Source organism: Carlito syrichta, unplaced genomic scaffold (genome assembly GCF_000164805.1).
Source record: "Carlito syrichta isolate Samal-C Ts95f unplaced genomic scaffold, Tarsius_syrichta-2.0.1 Scaffold251576, whole genome shotgun sequence".
In the NCBI taxonomy this organism is placed as follows: domain Eukaryota; kingdom Metazoa; phylum Chordata; class Mammalia; order Primates; family Tarsiidae; genus Carlito; species Carlito syrichta.
Genome location: NW_007195672.1, coordinates 21114 through 39081, shown reverse-complemented (window position 1 = coordinate 39081; position 17968 = coordinate 21114). Strand labels below are relative to the sequence as shown.

Sequence of the window (17968 nt, the reverse complement as noted above, 5' to 3'; positions counted from 1 at the left end):
GGTCCTTCCACTGGCATTGCTAGCAGCCTTCCACCCTTAAACACACCAGTTCAGCTCTCCATTTCTCAGGGTTTTGTTGTGGCTTTTCATTTGGTTCCTAAAATCCAAATTTCTGCTCAAATTTCATTGCTCCAGGGTTGATTTGTGGGGAGGAAACCAGAAATCCATGCTGCTTCACCTTCTATTTGGGAATAGAAATCAGTGTTTGAATTTCTATCAAATAAGAAACATGTGATGGCAGTAGACATCCCATCCCACCAAGGAATTACTTTGAAAAGGGTTTAATATTTTCATGGGCTTTCAATGAAAATATATAAAGCAATACCATTTAATGCCATGTGGAAAATATGTAGAAATGCTCAATACTAACATTCAAAGAAAGCTTGTCATAGTCGCCAGGTGTTTTAGCTCAGGAATTGGCAGTCTCTTCACTCATGGGTCTCATTGGATCTGGCATTCTCCTTGGGAACCCTGATATGAATGATCATGAGCAGAGGAGCAGAAAGAGGGAGACGAGAGAAGGAAAGAGAGAGAGACAAGAGAAGGGTGAGGCAAGGCACCACTAACAATTGTTTCACTTGTCAAAAGAAAAGTGAATAGTTTTTTTCTTTCAAGATGGAATATTATGCAGCCAAAAAGAAAAACAAAATTATGAACTTTGCAGCAACTTGGATGGAATTAGAATCCATAATACATGGTGATTTATTACAGAAACAAAGATCTGAGTACCACATTGACTCACTCATAGGCAGACCCTGAACATTTATCATAATAGTATAAGAAAGGGATTAGCAGTAGTGGAACACTGCTAGGAGAGAGAAAAGGGCATACATAACATCAATAAGGATACCCAAACTTTACAGTGACCACTTATGTAACTAACCCTAAATTGTACCACACACCTTTAAAATAAAAAATAAGGGGAAAAAAGTGAATAGATTTACTATTCTAAGAGCTCTCTCCTATTGGTCTAATTCTTATTTGGGATATAAATACAAAAAATTTTTTTCAGTAAAATTGTGAGTTGCTCTTTCTAAAATTGCTGGGTTTTGAATGATTTCAGCCGATCATTTTACTGCACTGTGCCTTCTTTTACAGCTGCTAGAAAGGTATACAAGCACAGGTTGCTTGGATGGTGGATGGTCTCTCAAAGGTAAGTGAGAAGCCAGGTGAAGTTATTACATGTTACTTTTGCTTTCTAAAAACCACACGTACTTTGATGATAACAAGTTTATCAGTTAACTTTTTATTAAGTATTTTTGTCTTATCATTTACTACTTTGAATAAAACTACTTTTGAATAAATGATTTTTTGCTCTACCACTGCATTTCAAATCCATGTTTGTGAGATTTGTCTGCATTTATTTTTATTTTTGTTTAAAAGGAACAGGTGTTGAACTTCAAGGTTGCACCAGAAAACGAAGTGCTGGAAGAAAGACTGTGTCAGGATTTAAGAAAGACTATGTGAACCAAACACAGGAAGAAGGCAAACACAAACTTAACCAACTAGATCATTTTTTAAATGAAAAGTCTCAGATATGAATGTGACCTTGTTATCTATGCTAAATATGATCAACAGAATAGTTAAGGATACTGGGGCTCATGGTAGTTTCACACAAATAATGTGAAGTATTTCTTGAATGCCTGCGATCTTCAAGGTCTAAGGAATTATTCTTATTTGAAAGTTTATGTTTTATTTCTCCCACGTAGAGCATTCTGAAATGTTGGGGAGGAAATGCAGGAAAAGTAATTTTTTACTTTGGTGAACAGGATGAGCAGTCACTCATTCTTAGTAGGAACTGTGGAAGTGATATGCTTAAAAAAACTTTTAATAGCAGTGTTTGGATATAAAGATTTCAAGACTTTGACGACAAAACTTAAGGAAAAGGTGTTAAAGAAATGCCATGAAGCAAGCAGAGAGATCCAAAGAAGATGGCTTTGATTTTTATTTTGTTTATTTGTTTATCAAATTCCTTTTTAAAAATACAGTTGTAAAGGTAGTTTCTTGCCAGAATTCACCAGACTTGGCTGACTCTCCAGTTTCTTCCTTACGAGTGTCCCACGAGAGCTATAGTCGGGTCCTCTGGACAGAAATGAAGGACCAGGTTCCGTCCCCAATTCCCATACAGTTCTTTTCACATAAACAGTTTTATTATTTGATATTGTTTACCATCTAGTTAATTCATGGACATTCTTAGCACTTTTCATTTTAGCATTAAAGTTTACTTTTCTCATTCTTGTCCTCTGTCTTCTAGGGGGTGAAGCTCAGTGCTAATAAGCTAGGACCCTTCCTGGAAAATATGGGTTTTGAGCTTGAGGAAGAGGAATACCAAGACATAAAACACCACCTGCCAGTTGATGGTGAGTCACTCTTGAAGGGGAACTTTGAAGTCATCTATGAGAATTTCTGAAATGTATCTGGAACATATGTTCATATTTTAACTTAATAAGTCCATATTATTCATTTAAAAGTCTTTCTTCATTTCTAATGCAAGTGTTTATAACATAATGTTATGCAGAACATTAAGGGTTATCAGTTCATGTAGTAGGCTTTACTAAGTACCTAGTATACAGAAACTATTAGGGACATAAAAGTGAAGATGACAGTTTCTCTGGCTTCAGGAGTTCGTGGTTAGTCAGGTGTCTCATATGCAGACACGTCATCGTAATACTATGTGGCGGTGCTATAATACTAACTATAATAATGAAATCAAAGAGAGGCTTGTCAGAAGACGTGAAGAAGTTCTCCAGTAAAAATGGCATTCCAGATGAAAAAAACAATGTATACAAAAGCATAAATGTGTACAAAATCACAGAATGTTAGGTGAGGAACATTGTGGGTAGAATGTACTCTCTATATGGCAGGACATTGTACACGCCTGTAGTTCCAGCTACTTGGAAGACTGAGGCGGAAGGATCGCCTGAGCTCAGCAGGTCGAGGCTGCGGTGGCCATTAGCATGCCATTGCACTTCAGCCTGGGCAACAGAGTGAGACTGACTCAAAAAAAAAAAAAAAAAAAAAAAAGTGGCAGGATAAAAGGCTGGGCTGCCAAGACCAGAGGGCTAGCTAGGTCAGCCGTCATCTTCTTGGGTCAGTTTTGGAAGTTTGTGCCTTTCTAGATATTTCATCTAAGTTATCTGAATTGTTGCATGAAGTTGTTTGTGGTAATTCTTTATATTCCTTTTACTTTCTACAGAGTTGATGCTGTTCTCTATCCTAATTTTGGTCTGTGTCTTTTTAAGTTTAGTCTATTTAGTTTTTATTTAGTCTAGCCAAAGATGTATCAGTTTTGTTTCTTTTCAAGGAACGAACATCAATTTTCCTGACTGATTATGTTTCCCATTTTATTGATCTCTGCTCTAGTCTTTATTATTTCCTTCTTTCAGCTTACTTTGGATTTAGTGTACTCTTCTTTTTCTGAATTCTTAAGGTGAAAGTTTATATCATTAATTTAAAATCTTTCCTCAGTTTTCATGTAACTGTTTATAACTATAAACTTTCCTCTAAACGCTGCTCTGGCTGCATTCCAAAATGTGTGTGATATGCTGTGTTTTCACTTTCATTCAGTTCAAAATACTTTCTAATTCCCCAGGTGAATTCTTCTGGGTCCGTGGGTTATTTAGAAATGTGTTGTTTAATTTCCAAATATTTATGGATTTCCCAAATTACCTTTTGCTGTTGATTTTGAATTAATTCATGTGTGGTCAGAGAACATACTTTTCTATGACTTCAGTTATTTTAAACTGAATGAGACTTGTTCTATAGTCTCACATATGGTCTATGCTGGGGAATGTTCCATGGGTGATAATATTGGCCATCGTCTTGATCCTACTGGTTTTTAGTTGTTCCATCCACTATTGAGTGTGAGGGACTGAAATCTCCAATTATTCCGCTGGAACTGTCTGTTTCTCACTTTTAGCCTTCATACTACAGGCAGTGGCATATTTAGAGTATTTCTCTCTTGGAAAATTAGTGTCAGTGGAAATACGGAGGGCATTATTGGAAGCAAAGACTCAAACTTAAAAGACATTTATGACCATAAGCCAGCAAGACATAATGAAAGCCTAGACAAAGGAAGGAAGTGAACTTAATGATGGATATGAGACTGATTAGGAGATGGCTTTAGAACTAACATATATTTATTGAAATGAATAGGGCCTGGTGACTGATTACATGTGGGTTATGAAAAAGTAGAAGAATTTTAGCAAAGGACATCTCGATGAATAAGTCATTAGTCGTACAAGCCAAGTCAAGACTTCAGAAAGAGGCTCAGGGGACAATGTCAAGAGAGTACCTTCAGAGTTAGACAAGTTGAGTTTGAGATAGCAAGACACTGATTTAGAAAGATGCATGAAGAGATGGTTGGACTCCTTGGAAAGCAGTATGGCGATTTCTAAAAGGTTGAGACATTGACCTTCCACATGACCCAACAATCTCCCTACTGGGAATATATGCAGAGGAACTCAAATCATTCTTCAAAAAAGATACTTGCACATGCATGCTTATTGCAGGACTATTCACAATAGCAAAAACATGGAACCAACCATGCTGCCCACCGAAACTGGACTGGATAAAAAAATGGTACATATACATGATAGAATATTATGCAGTCATAATGAAGGACAAACATATGGACTTTGCAGCAATTTGGATGGATTTAGAGTCTATCATGCTCAGTGATCTACCACAGAAACAAAGAACTGAGTGCCACATGTTCTCACTCATAAACAGATCCTGAACATTTACCAACATACTATAAGAAAGGGATTCACAGCCAGGCACAGTAGCTCAAGCCTGTAATCCCAGCACTTTGAGAGACCGAGGTGAGAAGATTGCTTGAGCCCAGAGGTGTGAGACCAGACCGGGCAACTTGGCAAGACCTCATTTCTACAATAAATAAAAAAATTAGTCAGGTATGTTAGTGTGTATCTATAGTTCCAGCTAACTACTTGGAAGGCTGAGGTGGAAGGATAGCCTGAGCCCAGCGGGTTGACACTGGGGTGGCTGTGAGCATGCCACTGCACTCCAGCCTGGGGGAGGAGTGAGACTCCAACTCAAAAAAAAGAAAGAAAGGGATTGGCAGTAGCAGGATACTGCCAGGTAGTGGGGAGGTAACACAACATCAATAAGAGCACCTGCTCTTAAACCAGGCAAAGTGGAGAGCAAAGTGAGGCCCAAATGTTACCTGTAAGATAACCACTTGTATACCTAATCCTGAAATTTACCCCACATCTTTAAAATAAAAAAAGATGGTTGGAAATGAATGCTTTAATAATTTATCTTTTTTTTTCTTAAACTAGGAAGTTAGCAAAGCTTTAGGTGTCAGGAGTGGATGTGATGTGGGGAGCAGACGAGTGCTGTCACTGTAGAAAGCCTTGAGTAAAGGCCCCAAGTGAAGGCAAGGTCTCACTTAATGGCCTCAAGCAAAGGCAAGATAGCTCTGCATCCTAGCCAAAGGCAGGGGATGCAACCTGCTACATGAAGTGGTGCTTCAAATGCCCACACATCCGGGTGCACATAGTACAGATAAAGCCTTAGCTACAACAAGATAATCGTGGAATAGCTCGCCTTTAGGTAGCAACAAAATTCTGTTATAGCTCCCTCACAGACCTTGAATCCCTTCCAACTTTCTTTGTACTTGATTATAAAATAAACATGCTGAGCTAGTTCGGGGCCACTTCTCCATCAGAGGAAAGTGTCCCACCTGGCCCCATCTTTTCTTTATGTCTTTGTGTCTGTGTCTTTCTTAATCTCTCGCCGCTGTCTCTCGGGACCCTCAAGACAGCCGCGCGGGCCGCGGCATCTGACACCTGAACAAGGACCTGAGCACAAGACAACTCCTAATCTCAGATGAAGAGATGCTCCAAGAGAGTGCACCTAAAAATAAGGAAGGCAAGGAGCGGATTTAGTTTCAGTTGGGTGTAAAACATGGGTCATTCTAGCTCCCAAGAGAGGAGTCTGTATGTGCAAGTGTTAAAATCTATGCTTCAGGCAAGAGGCTGCCCAGTTAAAGGTTCTCAGCTAGGGGAATTTTTAAGTTTTGTGCAGGAAACATGCCCCTGGTTCCCTGCTGCAGGGACAGTTAATTTCGATACTTGGCACAAGGACAGTAAGTAACTTAGGGGGCCAAGTTTCCTCCAAGCCTTTTTCATGGCCATGCTAGCCATTGTTGCTTGCCAGGTTGGTGGAACAAGGGAAAATCCTTACTGGATTTATTTCCTGGACCCTCCCATTCTCCAACCCACTACTTGGGCTGGTGGGTAGGTCCCAGTCTTTACCAACGATAGTCATGTTGGGAGGACAGTCTGATAAACATATTACTGCTGACCATAGTACAAATTTTAATTTCATGGGAGCTAGTAATAGCCCTCTTATTTGCCTTTCTAACACCCCTAAGTTGGGTTGTCTTAAGATGAGTCAAGAAAATAAAACCTCCTACGGGGCTACACAAATAGATAATATTTTGGGCCCCTGAGACATAATAAAATACCTACAAACTATATCTAAATGGGGGTTCCCCAGTTCTACTTATAATGTCTCCCAGGCTCACCCCAATATCCTATACTGCCCTAATAGCACAGGGATAGAGCTTGGAAGATTCCCCAGTTGGATAGAATGTGCCACTCCTGTGCCTACGATCCTAAACCTTACGGGAACCCCCTCTTAATCTATGATTGGTCTCACCCGACTGGACCCTTCTCATCCTAACCATGAGTTCATTTCCCCTGGGGTTTTGTTGGCAACATCCTTACTACTTCCCAAGGGGACATTCAAAAGCAACTGTGGCAGCTTGCTGCCTGCCTTGATTTTGTTAATTTTACTAGTGGGTTATTGGTCGATTTGGGAGGAAGCTGTGTTGTGACCTCCCCCTGCTACGGGATACGGGCCTGTGTCCACCCCCCTTATGTCCTTTTAACAGGCTCTGTTAATGTCACCCCAGTGGATGACCATTATGCCTTACAATGTAAATCCCCTCCCGCTCCCTTCCGCCACCATCAAACAGTCCCCACCCTTCCAAATAGGACCCGCCCCTCGCATGCTCTTCTTTTTAAAAAAACGCAATAAGCCTTAGCCGCGCAGATGCAGGAACTGTAGGATGTGGCAGTTGATGGCTTTTGCAGTTCCCATAGGGAATGACAAAACCTTGTGAGTGTGGGAGGCCTTGCAAGGAGGGAGGGATGGAGAAAGCCACCCTCCGCTGAGAAGGTATTCCAAAGTCACCTGCCTGGTAACTTCCGCTGAAGGGCCCTCCTTTCTAGGGGGACCCCAGCTGTCACCTAGCCCCAGCAGATGAGACCTAGAGAAGTTGCGCTCAGCAGCCGGCACATGCTGCCTCTGGCGCTTCTCAGAGCGTGGAGTTTAAGAGGAAAATGTGTTTGTGCAGTGAGAGTGTGTCAAGCTGCGCCCTACGTGGGGAGGGACTTGGGACTGGGAAGGAGTGTGTGTTTTCTGGGTGTGGGGTTCCGTGGGTAGGGCCTCAGGGACCGGGAGGGAATGTGCATCTTCTGGGCATGGGATTCTGTGGGGAGGGTCTTGGGGACCGGGAGGAGGTGGGGAGCTTGGGAACCGGGCGGGGAGTGGGCGTTTTCCGGGCATGGGGTTCCGTGCACTAACTCGAGTGGGACCCCCCGCAGCTTTCTCTGTTCACAGTCTTGTAGAAGTTTGGCCTTTTGTATTCAGTCCGGGTGTTCTTGAGCGCTGCAGAGGCCCATTCTGGTTTCTATACCATGGTCAAGTTTTATTCTGCAAGGGACTCCGGCAGAGCCTACATGGCATGCGAACGGAAGCTGCTTTTTCAGAACTCTCCAGTGAGGGTGAGTCTGACACGAAATTCCTAGCTCCACTGGAATGAAGTGCTGCATTCAATTGGAATAGGCTAGCATTTGGCCCACTCTCTGGCTTACAGAATATTTTCAGATCCTTGCCACACGAATTCTCCAGTTCTCCGTTATTTTAAATTAAGAAACTCAAACTAAGGATGATTAAGCGACTTGCTTAAGGTTCATGACAAAGGTTGTGGATGCTAAAGGTCGAACTCCCATCTACTGATGCTAAATGCCAAGTCATGTTATGCTGCCCCTGTATTTAACACATTTTCATGAAAGTTCTGCTTATATTTACTTTTTTTTCCTTCAAATTTTTAGAGACGGAGGTCTCACTGTGTTGCCCAGGTTGGCCTTGAACTCCTGGTTTCAAGTGATTTCCCTGCCTTGACCTCCCAAGTAGCTGGGATTTCAGGCACAAGTCACCACGCCCAGCTGGATTTACTTGTATGTGGGTTTAAAATGTGTGAGCATGACAGGCCCTTCTGCCAGGTGTAATATGAAGGATGCTTCATCATCATCATCACCATCATTCTCATCTTCACTCTCACACTGCCTGTTGAGAACTCCCTTCAGTTGCTAGAAGACGGGAATGTTCTTTAATGCACTGTAGAAACCCTATTCTGTGTTAACATACCAGCCAGTTTTACTCTCCCAGAGCGCCACAACTGCACCTCACTGTATGCCTCACCCAACCACCTTTCCGTGTCCAGGGACCGTTTCACTTCCAGACTGGTGCTCCTTGATCTTGCTGCCCCTTCTTGCCCATGTTCCTTTCCTCATTGATCTAACATTGACTGCTTCTGAGAGCTCCATTCCGGACTGCCTCCAGGCACTCTGCCTCCACTTCTGTAGCCTGTTCAGCACCCTCTTCCATCCTGGTTCCACTTCCTATGGTTGGAGTGATTAACTATTCGACATTCTTTAATTTTGGGGCTATGATCTGTGACCCTTTCACGTAGCCACTCAGATATTACGGATGGTACTGGAAAGACTGTGAAACAGGTACTTGGTATCATTTTGTGAAAAATGAGTTTTTAGTGCTCTTTGGACATTGACACCATTTCACAAGTTTTATTTGAGAATTTTGCAACATAAAATCACTGATAAAGTAATGAAGGAAATGTTCCATAAGTCAGTATCTAGGTGGGAGGCGAAGACATTCCTGTTAGAGTTATTTATTAGCTCAGTGCCTTGGGTTGCTACCTCCCACCTCCATCATTATTAATTTAAATGTTCTTTTATATTTTGGCAAGTACACACAGTTCCTGTTTTTTCTGCCTATTATACATATAGGAAAAAGAATAATGTTTTAAAAGAAAATCAAGGAAAAGTGTAGGACACCTGAGAGAGTTTTTTTTTTCCAGTGGCATGAAGAAAAAATGGTTCTCAGTATGAACTGTGGCAATGTCACCCACGGTTACAACAGTCAGTACTACCCAGGGGCTCAGAGTTCTTCTGCAGCTTCCTGGTCATTCCGAAAATCTCCTCTATGACTCATGGTAGAGGCCAGTCTTCCCAGTGACCCATGTTTGTAGTTCCAGGTACTCAAGAGGCTGAGGGGAAAGGATTGCCTGGGCCCAGGAGTTTAAGGTTGCAATGGGCTATGATTGCACCACTGCACTGCAGCATGGGTGACACAGGAAGTCAGGATCTTGTCTCTAAAAATAAGATAAATATTATTCTTTGTTCTTCCTTCTCAACAGGCAATTCTCCTTCTCTTCAGTTAGAGTAATTTCATTTTTTTACTTGCTCATTCTTTCATTCATTCATTCACTCAACAGATCATGAATCCTTTATTATATGCCAAGAACTGTGCTTGGTTCTGGGAATGAGAAAATAGTAAGATACAGTTCCCTTGGGGACTTAAGGGCTTATAAACTGGTATTAGAGGAAGATGTAGAAACAGATCAATAGGGAAGCAATGATGCTTTGACTTTTATCTGTATTGCTTGAATCTTATGACTATATTCCTATACTATACTTTAAAAAATGAAATAGACATATAAGAAAGAACTGGTGATATAAGACATCCACAGAAATGTATAATATTTAGAGAGTTAGCTCAGGAGATATTTGCATTCTCGAAGAAGCTTGTTAATGCAGATGAGCCTCTAATTGTTTCAGTTTCCTATAGAATGTATAGCAGTATGGGTATTTCCTCTACTAACAGGGGTTAGTAACTTGGAGGGGGGTCATCTTATCTGATCAAGCAGGAGCTCCTGGATGGGAAGGCTAAAATGTATTCTTTTCTTTGCTCACTTACAACCCTGTGATTTGCCTCTGCTGGTCTTCCATGGTGGCTTTCATCATCACTGTGCACCACCAAAGTTCACGTTTTAATTTATCAGGGGCCCTGAAAATGATGCAGAAAAGTACTGTGGCATAAAAATAATAAATAACATATATCTAGGGCTTACTATGAACACAGTGCTTAAAATGTTCTGTCCCATTTAATCTTCACAATCACTCAGAGAAATCAGTATCGCTAAATCTCATGTGTATCCAATAGAAACTCTCTGACAGGTAGTGCTATTTGTGGTCTATCTCTTGTGACTCTAGGTTCACCTTGGCATAATATATAAGGCAGTTCAACATCAGGCCCTTGCCTAAACAGCTCGTGATGCCAAGAACTGGCAAATTACTACTTTGGTTTTAATGGATGGTCAACAAGGATCAGCAAGGTAGGTTTTTTTTTTGTTGTTTTTTTTTTTGAGTTGGAGTCTCACTCTGTCGCTCAGACTGGAGTGCAGTGGCCGCTCCTGACCACTGCAGCCTCAACCTGCTGGGCTCCTGTGATCCTTCCGCCTCAGCCTTCCAAGTAGCCAGAATTACAGGCATGTGCTACCACGCCTGGCTGATTTTTTGATTTATTGTAGAGATGAGGTCTTGCTGCCCAGGCAGGTCTCGAACCACTCCAGCCTCCCAAAGGCGCGGGATTACGGGCTGAGCCACCGAGCCCAGCTAAGGTAGGTTTTCTTTCACTAACCAACTCTCCTTTTAATGTTGAAATCCTAGACTTTAGACAGCTAGAATCAACTGGGCCATGGGAGAGGGTAGAGGCCTCCTACCATCCAGGGCAGTGCACGTATCTGAATTGGCCTGCCACCTAGAATTGATAATAATAATCTCTATTACTTGGACGGTGGTGTCCATCATTCTCCAGTGTTTGTGTGGCATATAATAAAAAGCGCTTGTCTACATCTAGTAATTCCTTTGTAAATCTTGTTTTTGAAGACATTAGACACCTTAACTCTAAGCTGGAATTACTGAAATTTAGTGTTCATTTCTTTCTTTTTTTTTGAGTGGGTATGTCACTCTATCTTCTAACTCCCAGGCTGGGGTGCAGTGGCATGATGAAAGCTCACTGCTGCCTAAAACTCCAGAACTCAGGTGATCTTTCTACCTCAGTCTCCTGAGCAGCTGGGACTTCCAGGCACAGGCCACCACACCTGGATAATTTTGTGATTTTTTTGTAGAGATGAGATCTCTCTTTGTTTCCTAGGCTGGTCTCAAACTTCTGGGCTCAAGCCATCCTCCTGCCTCAGCCTCCCAAAGTGCTGGTATTGCAGGTGTGAGCCACCACACTGGGCCTAATTTTCATTTCTAATAACAAAATATTTTGAAGTCCACATTAAGATCCTAGGAAAGACCTTTTACTACAAATCCTAACAGCTTCAGGAGCTTTCTGACCTTCAAGAAAGGGCAAATGCAGACACCTTGACACCATTTCAGAAGCATAGCCTGAGGTTCTTCTGTGCTTTAGAGGTGGTGCTACTATCCTTTGCATGCAAGGAACCCTGAGTGGGTGTGGCGGAGGAGCCTGTGGATGAGTGGAGGAAGGCCTGTTTTCAGGGAGTGGGGATTGGGAAACCAGGAAGGATCTTTTTATTTTACTTCTGAAACTTATCTTTTCAGATATTTACCAGACCCCCCTCTTGCTAAGCTTCAGGAGTCCTGGGCAGAATTTTTCTGCCTTACAATACAGGTTTTTACCTTAAGCAACACCTGACAGAACCTTTATATTTAGGATGTTAGAGTTAGCTATTGCTTTACTAAATTCTGGTGTGGCCGTGTGCTCTTTGAGCTATGGCCACCTCCATATTTCCTAAGCTTTGCCCCCCTCTCCTACTTTGGGGAGGTGAATCTCATCTCTCTCTCTCTCTCTAATTTACTTTCTAAATAAACAATATTTTCCCATTTAAAAAAAAAGACTTTGGAGCTGACCTCTTGCCAAGAAGTTTAGGAGGCGAGGGAAATATTGTTTTTTGTTTTTGGTCGAGGACTGGTTTTGTGCTAAAATAGTCCTTCAAATACATATCTTTTTGTTACTTCAGTTGCCTTAGCTAAATCATCATCTAAAGATTTAAATAGACTATTCTGTACACATTCAGTCGTTTTCCTACTCATGGAAGGGCCTGAGCAGAAAAAGAGTCAAATATAGATACCTAGAAAGGGTAGCCAGGTGATACTGTTTTTTTCTGGAATCTGGCTTAGGGCTTTAAGTCAGGTGGGGCTATGGCGAGTGGAGTGGAGCAGGCTCCCAAGGTGATGACCAGGGAGGAGCCAGACCACTGACACTACCACCAAAGCTTTCAGCATGAGTTTCTAGCCCTAGATGCCCAGGAAGGTGGGGTCTGTCAGAGTATGCCTGGACTGCTCAGTTTGAAATCTGCAGGAGATATGAGACCTGTGCCAACTCCTGACCTGATCTCCCTTCTAGTATGTCCAGACCTGTCCAGCTAGATCGATGCAGTAGACGTGGGCTCTGCCAGGAGGTGCCCGCAGCAGAGCCATTTACACCTTTGTGCTCTCTCTGCCCTTAGTCACTAAGATAATGATCTCAGAATTATGGTTGCATTTTTTTATTTTTTAAACATATAACAATCATCATTCATATAAGGTTTTTAAATCCATTTATTTTGGTAGGACTTAGGATCATTGTTGTTCCTTATGAAAAGGAAGACAGCTCTGAAGCTGGCTATTCAGAAGGCTTTGTCAGATGCATTCCAGAAACTGTTGATTGTGGTTTTAGGGAAGACTTTTTCACTTGTCCTTGAAGCACTTCAGCGTCAGTGAACAAATGAACTCATTTGAAAGTTCATTGGATGAAAAAATGGATCTCTAAAGAATTCTGCTTTCATTCACCAAATTCTTTCACAGCAGCAGTCACAAATTTGTTGTGACATTTGTGAAAAAAATGGCAGCCAATATTGTCCCTAGTTTACAGATATAGAATGAATAACCGCAGTTTACACAGAAGGTATTTAATCCAGACCTCTTTCTCAATGTCTGTCACACAGAATAATGATTATAAGCTTTGCACACATGGGTTTGAGTCCTAACTCTGTCTCTTAGGTTTTCTAATAGAATTTAGGTTTTATAGCCAGACAAATTTGAAGATATTTAATATCTCTAAGCTGCCGTCTCTTTATCTGCAAGCTGAGGTTGTAACTCAACTTACCTTATGGGGACAGTGTAAGAGTCAATGAGATGACAGAGGCAGAAACTCAGAACTGTGCTTTTATGGGAAGCAGAACTATTATGTTAGCTATTATTATTGCCATTGTTATTTTCTCTGAAGAAAAAAAACAAAGTCTCTGCTGAAGAGAGAGTTCATTAGATTGTGTTTCTGTAGATTGTGTTTCTGAAGTAAGACTTCAGTTTCAGCTTTTATTGCTGGCACTGACGTTGGACAAATAGGTATCATATATATATATAATATACATATGTATATATATATTTTTTCAAAGATGCTGGGTACAATTCAGGATTAGGTATACAAGAGGACATCGTGCAGGTAAAGTTTGGGCCTCCCTTTGGTCTGCACTTTGACCGGTTTGAGATCAGGTACCCTTATTGATGTTGTGTCCCCAGTCCTACCCTGACAGTATTCCACTATTGCCAATCCCTTTCTTATAGTCTTATGGTAAATGTTCATAAGTGAGAACATATAGAATTCTGTTTTTTGTTTCTATTATAGATCACTGAGTATTATAGACTCTAAATCCATCCAAGTTGCCTCAAAGTCTATATGTCCATTATAGCTGCATAATATTCCATCATGTATATGTACCACATTTTAAAAATCCAATCCAAATAGGATTCTTATGAAACAATCGACTGCTTTCATGTGAGCCTGGAAGTAGTCACGGTGTTACATGGTTTGGCCTATGTTCCCTCCTGTGCTCCACCGTGGTATGAATGTGACAGGTTGTGCCCAAAGGAGATTTGATGGTTGGCAGAGAGTTCTTGAACAGAACGCTTTTCTGTTTCAAAGCCCTGGAGACTCAGAGACTCTTATTTGTTTGTAAGAGGTGACCCTGATTGGTCTCAGCCTTCCAACCTGGGCAGCCATGATAGTCAAATCCTTATTTCCATGGTCATCAGAATTTTCATCAACTGTCGAATCTGAGTGACAACCTTTAGGAACCAGAATCAACATATGGGTTGTTTAGTTCTACTATGTGAATGTATCCCTTCCACATACTCACAACTTCGTGTGTGTGTGTGTATGTGTGTGTGTGTCTCAGAGACTCACTCTGTCACCCCGGATGGAGTGCAGTGGCATGCTCATGGCCACTGCAGCCTTGGCCTGCTGAGCTCAGGTGATTCCTCTACCTCAGCCTTCCAAGAAGCTGGGACCACAGGCGTGTGCCACCACACCCAGCTAATTTTTTTAATTCATTGTAGAAACAAGGTCTTGCCAAGTTGCCCAAGCTGTTCTTGAACCCCTGGACTCAGGCAATTCTCTCTCCTCAACCTTCCAAAGTGCTAGGATTCTAGATGTTAGCCACTGCACCTAGCAGAAAATAAGTATATTTGTGGTAACCACACTATTAGTAAAATTATTAAGATTCCAAACTTCTTAGACTAAAAACCTTATGACTCTCATTTGCCTTAAAGAAAGGTGTATTATCTACAAGCTTTGTGGACCAGTTTATGCCAATAAAATGTTCAAATGCTATCTTTCTGAAGTGTTCATTGTATCTGGTGGGATTTTAGTTCTGTGGAGTAGACACTTGTCTCTTCTAATATGAAGTGTCTACTAGCCCAGGAGTCTTTATCCCAGGTTTGAACTCCCTTTGACCCCCCCACCCCATGCCATACTATTTAAACATATTGTTAAGTGAACATTATGTTAAAAACTGAAATGTGGCCAGGCATAGTGGCTCACACCTATAGTCCCAGCATATTGGGAGGCTGAGGTGGGAGGATTGCTTGAGCCCAGGAGTTCAAAACAAGGCTGGGCAACAAAGTGAGCTGGACATGTTGGTACATGCCTTGGAAAGGCTGAGATGGGAGGATGACTTGAGCCCAGAAGTTTGAGACTACAGTGAGCTGTGATTGTGCCAGTGTGCTCCAGCCTGGGTGACAGTGAGATCCTGACTCAAAAAACAAACAAACAAAACAAACAAAAAAACCCTGAAATGTGAGATGAAGAAATTTCTAGGAAAACACCTTTACTTTCTGCTTTTAGAAATCAAAGGAATGTCTCATGATGGGCTGCTACCATTATATGCAGGAAGTTCCGAACAAGGCTTCTGAGGTGATAATCCTTGTTAACGTTATTTCAGAGAGTGATAGAATCGCTGTGGAAGAGATCGCAAATGTCATGAGTGAGGAACTACACAGTTCAATTCAAGAATGTGGAGATAAAGGCTCCAGGGCAATGTGGCCAGTCATCATAAATTCAAAATCGTCAGCAGGATCTGGGACCTTCAGCACATATCTTTCTCTGGAAAATGTGACCCTCTGATGCTGCTTTTGAGTGCAGGGTATTGCTGGGGCCCTCCTGAAATCCTGGCCCCTGCTCTGACCCATCATTTGAAGTTTGCAGAGCAGAGCTGAGGACTGTTATAGCATTACTATAGTTGTGGACACAGGAGGGGGTTGTCTCACCCACCAGGGGTCAGGGATGCGGGGCAGCTTGAACACAGGATTTCTCAGAGCTGCTCTTGAATAGGATCCCAGGGGTGTAGGGAGAAATAACTTGGCCGCAGGCTGGTCGTGCTGTGACTTTCAGAAGCCATGAGGCATGCCAATGTGGCTCATTATCTAGATCTCAACATCTGTGAATCTTGGAGGGCATATTTTGCACAAATTCTTTCTATAAATCAACTACAGTCATGAGCCACATACATTTTAGTTGATGACGGACCACATGTGTGATGGTGGTCCCATATGTGTATAATGGAGCTGCCTTATCAGGGTGTACCATTTTAAAATCTTTTATACCTTACTTTTACTGTATCTTTCCTGTGTTTTGATACACAGATACTTCCAATCATGTCCATTGTCTACAGCATTCAGGACAGTGACATGCTGGACAGGCTTGTATCCTGGAAGCAACGGGCTGTGCCATGTAGTGTGTGATAGACAGCACCGTCTAGGTGTGCGCAGCCCACTCCATGGTGTTCATACAGTGACAAAATTGCCCAGGGTTGCATTTCTCAAGCTCTTCCTCACGTGGTAGGCAATACACAACTGTGCATGGAAGCCCTAAATTAGGAATTAGGTGCTCAATTAATTTCTAAAATAAAAGTCATTATTGACTACATAGAGGGTTTTGGGTTTTTTAAAGGAGCAAAAATGTGTTTTGTTTCAGTGGGAACTTATTTGGGGGCTAGATTTTTTTAAATGATTTAACTTACCTCAAAGTTGCGAAGTGTTTTGTTTTGACAGAGAAAATGGGTTCTGAAAAAGTATTTGAAGTATTTTTCATATAAAATAATTATTTTAAGCAGTTTAAATAAAGCCCACCAAGAAAACATCAAACCTTAAGTCTAGCTTCCCAGCTGGGGGCCATGGCTCACGCCTATAATCCCAGCACTTTGGGAGGTGGAGGCAAGAGGATTATCTGAGTTCAGGGGATCAAGACTAGCCTGGGCTTCTTGGCAAGACCTCATCTCTAGAATGAATAAATAAATAAATAAATAAATAAATAAATAAATAAATAAATAACTAGGCATGGTGGCACATGCCTGTAGTTCCGACTACTTGGAAGGCTGAAGTGAAAGGATCGCCTGAGCCCAGCAGGTCAAGGCTGATGGCCGAGAGTGTGCCACTGTATTCTAGCCTGGGTCAGAATGAGACTCCAACTTAAAAAACAAAACAAAAAAAGGCCAGGCTCAGTAGCTCTGCCTGTAATCCCGCGCTTTGGGAGGCCAAGGTGACTGAAGTGCCTGAGCCCGCGGGTTCGTGACCCACTTGGGCAACTTGGCGAGGCTTCATCTCTACAATAAATCAAAAGAATTAGCCGGGCATGGTAGCGCGCGCCTGTAGTTCCGGCTACTTGGAAGGCTGAGGCGGAAGGATCGCCGGAGCCCAGTAGGTCGAGGTTGCAGTAACCGGGAGCAGCCACTGCACTCCAGTCTAGGCGACAGAGTGAGACTCCAACTCAAAAAAAAAAAAAAATTAAAAAAAACAAGTCTAGCTTTCTGTGAAATATGAGAGGAAGGGAGTCAGCACTGGTTTCAGAAATCTGTTGCCATGGCTCCATGCCTTGGTGAAACACGTCTTGGAGTCCCTTCTGCTTTAAACCCATGACTAAGCAGGTGCCTTTCCAGGTCCTGGGAACAGAAGACAAAGCACCTTTTTGGAGTTGACATGCTAGTGGTTGTGGCAAGCAATAAACAAGTCCTTATAAACTAGAAAAGGGCTAGGAGGGCCGCAGCTGGCTTCCAGTTCTAGCATTTCAAGAAAAATATCTACCATACTTACTTTAGCATTCTAAGCATCTTCTTCATGCCTGCACACAGGGTCGACCTCTGAAAAGTGGGCTGTCACTTCTAGGGTCATGGCTGTGTTGAGGCAGAGTGGAACAACAGTTATGTCCCCTCCCAGGCTGGCATAAAGGGCTGGCCGCTTGGATCAAAGCCTCTAGCAGACCTAATTGCCCAGCCTCAAAACCCCTCCTAGGGAAATGTTGGTGCCTTCACTGATTCCCTGGCAGCCCCCACCTAATGGTGGTGAATTAATGTCAATCATGGAGCCAATGATGCTGAAAGTTTAGTGAAAATTGCAATGTATTGGAATAAATTACAGTAATGTGTGTTCTCATGGCACCCTAATTGGCGCTTATTTTGCAGGTCACTTGCTTTTCTTGAGAGCAGCATGGCCACACCTCTGGGATTTCAGCTTGG

General features: G+C 42.1%; 1 pseudogene; it reads left to right on the top strand.

Annotated features, from left to right (window-relative positions):
• Nucleotides 1-434: 434 nt before the first annotated feature.
• LOC103253770 lies at nucleotides 435-12902 on the top strand (annotated as a pseudogene).
• Nucleotides 12903-17968: the final 5066 nt, after the last annotated feature.